Source organism: Oryx dammah, unplaced genomic scaffold (assembly GCF_014754425.2).
Source record: "Oryx dammah isolate SB20612 unplaced genomic scaffold, SCBI_Odam_1.1 HiC_scaffold_26, whole genome shotgun sequence".
In the NCBI taxonomy this organism is placed as follows: domain Eukaryota; kingdom Metazoa; phylum Chordata; class Mammalia; order Artiodactyla; family Bovidae; genus Oryx; species Oryx dammah.
Genome location: NW_024070210.1, coordinates 48545213 through 48553815, shown reverse-complemented (window position 1 = coordinate 48553815; position 8603 = coordinate 48545213).

The following is an 8603-nucleotide window of genomic DNA, read 5'->3' as shown; positions in this document are numbered from 1 at the left end:
TATCTCTAATTTTCTTGAAGAGATCTCTAGCCTTTCCCATTCTGTTGTTTTCCTCTATTTCTTTGCACTGATCGCTGAGGGAGGCTTTCTTATCTCTCCTTGCTATTCTTTGGAACTCTGCATTCAGATGCTTATATCTTTCCTTTTCTCCTTTGCTCTTCGCTTCTCTTCTTTTCACAGCTATTTGTAAGGCCTCCCCAGACAGCCATTTTGCTTGTTTGCATTTCTTTTCCATGGGGATGGTCTTGATCCCTGTCTGCTGTACAATGTCATGAACCTCTGTCCATAGTTCATCAGGCACTCTATCAGCTCTAGTCCCTTAAATCTATTTCTCACTTCCACTGTATAATCATAAGGAATTTGAGTTAGGTCATATCTGAATGGTCTAGTGGTTTTCCCTACTTTCTTCAGTTTAAGTCTGAATTTGGCAATAAGGAATTCAAGCTAGTGTTCAAATAGCAAATTCCTCACTGACTCACACTGGCAGTGAGAATTGGTCCATTTCAGAGGGCAAGGGTATAGAAATGAAAAATAATGAACTCAGAAGAGGTGGTGGTCTGGGGTCTTGGGATGAGAAAACGAACCAAGCCTAGATTTACGGAGCACAGGATTCACATCTCAAGAGTAGGCTCAGAGGGTCTCACCACATGGATTTGGTTTAGTGCTCCTGTTCCAAAGGGGAACTCGAGATCTGAATAGTTAATGGAAGCAGAAATCCAGTCAAATGGACTGGAAGAACACAGAGAAATAAGCAGAGCCTGGGCTCTAGGGCATATGAGAAGCCAGGGCTCTTCCCAGGCACACAAAATCCAGGCTTAAGGAAATAGGACTAATCCCATATTCCAACAACTCTGGTTTGAATCTGATTTTCAAAATTACCTGTTAGAAACAAAGATAAAAGCAATGGCTGCAAGATGGTCAGGAACCTGGTGGAGCTGAACGTCAGGTTGAGGGTATTGGTACCTTCAAAAGAGCAGGGCCAGCAGAGGCAAAAGCCAATAAAAGCTCAATCCTCAAGAAGTAACCCATGATACAGACAGGATGGAAACCCGAAAGGAATGGTGTTTACTTGGATACATTCAAAAGAGGGTTCTGATTAACTGGTACATCCAATTAGTATGCCAGAGTGGTGTCTCCTTAAGAATACTTGGTGAGATTATTTTTTAAACTCAAAATGTTATGAGAGCTAATAGTAATAACTGCATTTACTGAGCACCTCTACTGGCCTAGGTGCTTTTCATAAATTATCTATAATGCTCCCAAGCGCTGACAGGGTACTTAGACTTACTGCTATTTTACAGACAGGAAACTAAAACTCAAAGACGTACAGTAAAGGGTCCCAAGACACTTAGCTAATAAGGTGCTGAACTGGATCTGTTGTCAGTAAAGCAGCGGAGGAAAAAACAGGCTTATATTATGGAATAAAATATATAGATTTATTATCAGTTAAGCAAAAAATTCACTTATGCATATATAGTTAAGCTTACTTTAATATATGTATAGGAAAATGAAAATAAAATACAAGACTTTGCTACTGTGATGTTCTAATGCTAACCAGTCCTTTCTCATTCAGAATTTTAGTGAAATCTCTCGATAATGTCGACTCTTCTCAATCTGTGTCTTGGTTTCTTAGTGTTCACCTTTTTACTCTCTCAATTGGTCTACAGATGATTACCCCAGTTCCTAAACTAAATCCTAAGTGAAAGAGAACTTGTGTTTAAAATCTGCTGGTATTCAAATTCCAAATTAAATTTCCCTCATATCCTTGGGAAATAGTCATGGAGCCTTCTCCCAGCTCCCAACATCAACTAACACCTGTAACAGGGGAAACTAAGGATGAAGTGATATTATGAACTAGGATAATAAAAATTTATAAGAAAATTACCACAGATCTTTAAAAATTATAAACACAATCCTATGGATGCCATACTACCTCTATTTACACAGAAATTTCAAGGTAACAAAACACTTTAGAAACTCAATATCAGAGATAAAAATAGTATAGGAGTCATATCTTTGCATCAGATAAACAAAGATTTAATACTAAGACATCACTGATTTTCAAGCAAAATAGTATTAGATGTGTCAATAAAAGCATACACTGGGCATCTGAAAGGAGGGGGAGTGTCTGTCCCTGATGCAGGAAAGAGAAGAAAGCAGAGGAAGCAGCATTAGCAATAATCTGAATAGAGAAGCCAACTTTGGTCTGGGCAGGGCAGATGCCACGTCCCAGAAAATGCTGCTGAAACTAAATATCTTTTTGTCCACTCTGCCAACTCCCCTCCCTCCCAACTCCAATCAAGTGTACTGCTGGGTGGCATTCACTTAGCCCTAGTGATGATGGTTCCAGAGGTGGAGATGAGATCCAAGCCAGATATGAGAGTTTAGCCAACTGAACACTTAGGAGGAACAGTGTCCACACAAGACAGCTGCCCCTTAGGATACCAGCTGCAAATGTGGGGAATTCCCCTAACCACCCTCAGTTTTGATAATTCACTGGAGGGGCTCAGGATGCTCTGAAAGCTACTACACTCACAGTTACAGATTAATACAGGGATTAAAATCAGCCAAGGGAAGAGACACATGCATAGGACAGAGTCCAGGATGGGTCCAAATGCAGAGCTTCAGGTTGTCCTCTTCACACAGAGCCATGGACGGTGTTAACTCTTTATGGCTATGGTGTGTGACAATATGCGTGGCCAGCCATGGATGCTTACCCCAATATTTGGTATTTAGAGTTTTCTTTGGGGCTCCATCATATACTGTCTATGTGGTTGACCTTTATTCCTCAGCCATTTCAAGACGATGGGCTGTTATCTTTAATCTCCAGTACCTTCTGGAGACAAAACTGGTATCAAGCAGCCCAAAGTTCCCATCAAAAATCACATTTTTAGATTGCTAACTTGTGGGCCAAAACCCTCAGACAAAAACACTTCTGTCAGGCAGGACATCCCAAGATCACCTCCCTGTGGTTGAGGGGAAAGGCCAGATCTCTCTTTGTGTGTGTGCATGCTAAGTCACTTAAGTCATGTCCAACTCTTTGTGACCCTATGGACTGTAGCCCACCAGGCTCCTCTGTCCATGGGGATTCTCCAGGCAAGAATACTGGAGTGGCCTACCACGCCCTCCTCCAGGGGATCTTCCTGACCCAGGGATCAAACCCCCATCTCTTACATCTCCTGCACTGGCAGGCAGGTTCTTTACCACGAGCACCACCCAGGAAGCCCCTGACCTCTCTTCAGGTAAGGTTAATTCTCTATTGCATACCAAAGCATACCAGGCCATTAAGAATTCTTCCCCAGGAATTTTCTTTCTGGAGATAGAGAAGAGGAGACCGTATTAGTTGGGATCCCTAGAAGCAGAGCAAGGACTCTCATGTATGTGATTTGCTGAAGAAGTGTTCTCAGCAGAAAGCCATCAGGATATGAGGGGGGCATGGTAGTAAAAGGAAAGATGCTAAGCAAAGAAATACTTTCAGGGGACTTCCCCGGTGGTCCAGTGGCTAAGACCCCAAGCTCCCAATGCAGGGAGCCCAGGTTCTATCCCAAGTCCAAGAACTAGATCCCATATGCTGCAACTAAGAGTTTGCATGCTGCAACTAAAGATCTCACATGCCGCAACAAAGACTGAAGAGTCCACGCCCTACAACTAAGACCCGAAGCAACCAAAAAAAAAAAAAATATATATATATATATATATATCAGTTCAGTCGCTCAGTTGTGCCCAACTCTTGAAACCCCATGGACTGCAGCAAACCAGACTTCCCTATCCATTACCAACTCCCAGAGCTTGCTCAAACTCATGTCCATCAAGTCGTTCATGCCATCCAACCATCTCATCCTCTGTCAACCTCTTCTCCTTCTGCCTTTAATCTTTCCCAGTATCAAGGTCTTTTTCAATAAGTCAGTTCTTTACATCAGGTGGCAAAAGTACTGGAGCTTCAGCTTCAGCATCAGTCCTTCCAATGAATAGTCAGTACTGATTTCCTTTAGGATGGACTGGTTGGATCTCTTTGCAGTCCAAGGGACTCTCAAGAGTCTTCTCCAACACCACAGTTCAAAAGCATCAACTTTGGTGCTTAGCTTTCTTTATAGCCCAACTCTCACATCCACACATGACTACTGGAAAAACCATAGCTTTGTCTAGATGGACTTTTGTTGGCAAGGTAATATCTCTGCTGTTTAATATGCTGTCTAGATTGGTCATAGCTTTTCTTCCAAGAATCAAACTGTTTTTTAATTTCATGGCTGCAGTCACCATCTGCAGTGATTTGGAGCCCCACCCAGAAATATGTATATAAATATTTACATACAGAAAAATAAAGATACATACATATATAAGGAAATGGTTTCAGCTAAAGTACTGCACAGAGACACAGACTAGGCACACAGCACTACTGCACCTGAGACCTGACCCACCTTGAGAGAGGCTTTGTATCTCCAAAGCAGTCAGTCACTAGTTTTGGGCCACTGTAGAGGAGGATTTCTTCCCACGAGTTACTGGATGAGGCTGCAACTAATGGCCAAAGGCAGTTCTCCAGGGTTGGGTCCAGCTGTGAGCAGTATCAACCACACTGGCAGCAGCTCAAGGCTAGATGCACTAACCTGGAAAAGCACAAATGCGTGGGTCGTCAATAGCAATGAATGCCATCCACACCTGGTACTGCTCAGGTTTAGTCTGCTGTCATGGTGAGTTCACACCATCCAGCCACAGCTTCTCCTATATTCTGGTGCTTATAATCCCTGGGGAAAGTTACAAAAGGAAGGTCAATGTGAGAGACTACAGCCCTCTGCTGCTGCACTGGATCACAAGGTCAGATACTCATAATCTCCTCACTTTACCACTCATTCTAGATTTCCCTCTGCATTGGCAAAGGTTTCCATTGATATAGATTTGCCTGGTGTAGTAACACAGACCCTCAATGTGAACAGGGATAAGGTCATTCTCAGGCTATGGTTGCTATTTTCATCTATTTACAGTTAAATCAGGCAGGAAAATAATAAGAGATGCCATGGCTGCTGCTGCTGCTGCTAAGTCACTTCAGTCATGTCCAGTTCTGTGCGACCCCATAGACAGCAGCCCACCAGGCTCCACCATCCCTGGGATTCTCCAAGCAAGAACACTGGAGTGGGGTGCCACTTCCTTCTCCAATGCATGAAAGCGAAAAGTGAAAGTGAAGTCGCTCAGTCGTGTCCAACTCTTAGCAACCCCGTGGACTGCAGCCTACCAGGCTCCTCCATCCATGGGATTTTCCAGGCAAGAGTACTGGAGTGGGGTGCCATTGCCTTCTCTGGAGATGCCATGGCAGATCACCTGAGAAGCAAACCCATTTCTCCCTGCTCCTTTAGATATCAAGTTCTACCTCTTCGTGATGATGAAAGGCATTACCCCTTCCACTGTGATAATTATTTTCTTTGCCTACCAACTGTTGAAGAAGGACAAGGATCACAAAGTGACCAGGAAGCAGCTGTAGCTTTAGGTTTAGAGGTACTCTATGCTCTTTGGTGGGCTCCCCTGGTGACTCAGTGGGAAAGAACCTGCCTGCCAATGCAGGAGACATGGGTTTGATCCCTGGGTTGGGAAAATCCTCTGGAGAAGGAAACAGCAGCCCACTCCAGTATTCTTGTCTGAGAAATCCCATGGACAGAGGAGACTGGTGGGCTAGAGTCCATGGGGTCACAAAAGAGTCGGACATGGCTTAGTGACTAAACAACAATGTGTTGTTGTTTAGTTGTTGTTGTGGAAAGACCCACCCTGCTGGAAATTCAGAACTCCCAACCCGCAGATTCTAAAGATGCAAAGATAGGAAGAGAAGTTCTCCAAGTGGGTCTTTTGGATGGCTGAGCAGGAATATACTATTATTTCTTTTCCTTAGTTCCTGAACATATGCATTCTAACAACTTGTGACATAGCTCTATACAATAATCATCACTTTAAGATATATACAATATTCTAAAGAACAGTAACCCTTTCTCACCTGGAAGTCACCTCCCAGCTAGCACTTCAACAAAAGCTTCAAAAAGCCATTCCACCACATTTTCAGGCTAATAGCTCCTGGTTTGTGCTATATATAGTAGAACCAGTGGATCCTATATTCAACTACAGGTTGTCTCATCTCCTTTGCCATAAAGTGGGTCCTTTAGTCTAAGGAGATATTATGTGGGATCTCATATCAGCTAATCAAAGTCAAAGAGCTCTCAAAGAATACAGTTAGTGAATGGTTAAGCCTTGTACCCAATAACACACAATGACAATGGAGCTGATACTATGATACTACAAAGGAGGAGACTTCCAACAAAATTCTTCAGATATGGCCTCACACACAGTGAAGGTCAGGATATGCTACCTAGATTCTCGCTCAGGAAAGAGCTTGTAACTCCAGCTGCTGGAAGCGCTGTCAGCAGGCAGTCTTCAGCTATCAGCCTCAGGTACAGATAGTGCCTAGCCCATGGTCATGCCCCTTCCAGGGCAGCTCACAGCCATGACTTATTAACAGCGGACTGTAAAGGCCTTGTGAACCGTGAACTACCTGATGTTCAAGCTGGTTTTGGAAAAGGCAGAGGAACCAGAGATCAAATTGCCAACATCCACTGGATCATCAAAAAAGCAAGACAGTTCCAGAAAAACATCTATTTCTGCTTTATTGACTATGCCAAAGCCTTTGATTGTGTGGATCACAATAAACTATGGAAAATGCTGAAAGAGATGGGAATACCAGACCACCTGACCTGCCTCTTGCGAAATCTGTATGCAGGTCAGGAAGCAACAGTTAGAACTGGAAATGGAACAACAGACTGGTTCCAAATAGGAAAAGGAGTGCATCAAGGCTGTATATTGTCACCCTGCTTATTTAACTTCTTTGCAGAGTACATCATGAGAAACGCTGGAATGGAAGAAATACAAGCTGGAATTAAGATTGCTGGGAGAAATATCAATAACCTCAGATATGCAGATGACACCACCCTTATGGCAGAAAGTGAAGAGGAACTCAAAAGCTTCTTGATGAAAGTGAAAGAGGAGAGTGAACAAGTTGGCTTAAAGCTCAACATTCAGAAAACGAAGATCATGGCATCCGGTCCCATCACTTCATGGGAAATAGATGGGGAAACAGTGTCAGACTTTATTTTTTGGGCTCCAAAAATCACTGCAGATGGTGACTGCAGCCATGAAATTAAAAGACACTTACTCCTTGGAAGAAAAGTTATGACCAACCTAGATAGCATATTCAAAAGCAGAGACATTACTTTGCCGACTAAGGTCTGTCTAGTCAAGGCTATGGTCTTTCCTATGGTCATGTATGGATGTGAGAGTTGGACTGTGAAGAAGGCTGAGCACCACAGAATTGATGCTTTTGAACTGTGGTGTTGGAGAAGACTCTTGAGAGTCCCTTGGACTGCAAGGAGATCCAACCAGTCCATTCTGAAGGAGATCAGCCCTGGGATTTCTTTGGAAGGAATGATGCTAAAGCTGAAACTCCAGTACTTTGGCCACCTCATGCGAAGAGTTGACTCATTGAAAAAGACTCTGATGCTGGGAGGGATTGGGGGCAGGAGAAGGGGATGACAGAGGATGAGATGGCTGGATGGCATCACGGACTCGATGGACGTGAGTCTGAGTGAACTCCAGGAGTTGGTGATGGACAGGGAGGCCTGGAGTGCTGCAATTCATGGGGTCACAAAGAGTTGGACACGACTGAGCGACTGGACTGAACTGAACTGATAAAGGCCTTGCCCTCTGGGCCCAATAGGGAAAACTCTGATGGGCTACTTTAGCTCCAGAGCTCCTCCCTCCCTTCCACAGGTATCGATCACAATGGCACTCCCTAATAAACAACGTGCAGCCTAAACTCCAATTCAGTGCGCTTCCCAGAAAGCCCAACATGCAGTAATTAGTGCCAGGAGTGGCCTAAAAACACAGATAAGATAGGGGTTTACAGTTAGTTCATTCACTACCTGCTTGGTAAAGAGGAAGCCATCACTGATAGTAAATGAAGCACAGCCTTGGCAGCAGGGAGCTATGCAACGGGTCAAATTTCCCCTGGTAATGAACTGGGAAGGCATACCAGTGGAAAGAAATAACCTAGCTGGTCTGATGTATTAGACATTGGAGAAATATAGATATGTTAGTAAGTACAAGGGCAATGGAATTCTGTACCTAATGCAAAAGAGGACTGATGCTGTAGAAAAATATAACAAGAGCTGAGAGCAATTAATACTCAACTGACAAGTGGAAAACCAGGGGGCCCCATAACAGCATGTAAAGTAGCTTCCATTTCCTGTAGCAGGGGGGGCAAAGAAAACTTAGGACAAGGCCCAGAACTTAAGAGTAGGTACTTTCAAAAAAAGTTCACCTTTCAAACAAGACTGGTCAAGACACTATTTGAGAAAGAACTGGACCTTAACACTTAAAATGAGGAAGTTTGGGTTGATACCCTTGACAATATGGAATTCTCAGATTTCCTGAAAGCTATCAGGTTTCATAGAGAGCCCAACCTTCCCTATTCAGAGTTATGCTTCTCTTGCTTTAAGAAAATGTAGATTCCTCTCTCCTACCAAATAATGTGTGCTCCTCTAAGAATCTATAAGGTAGGTAGTTAGAGGATG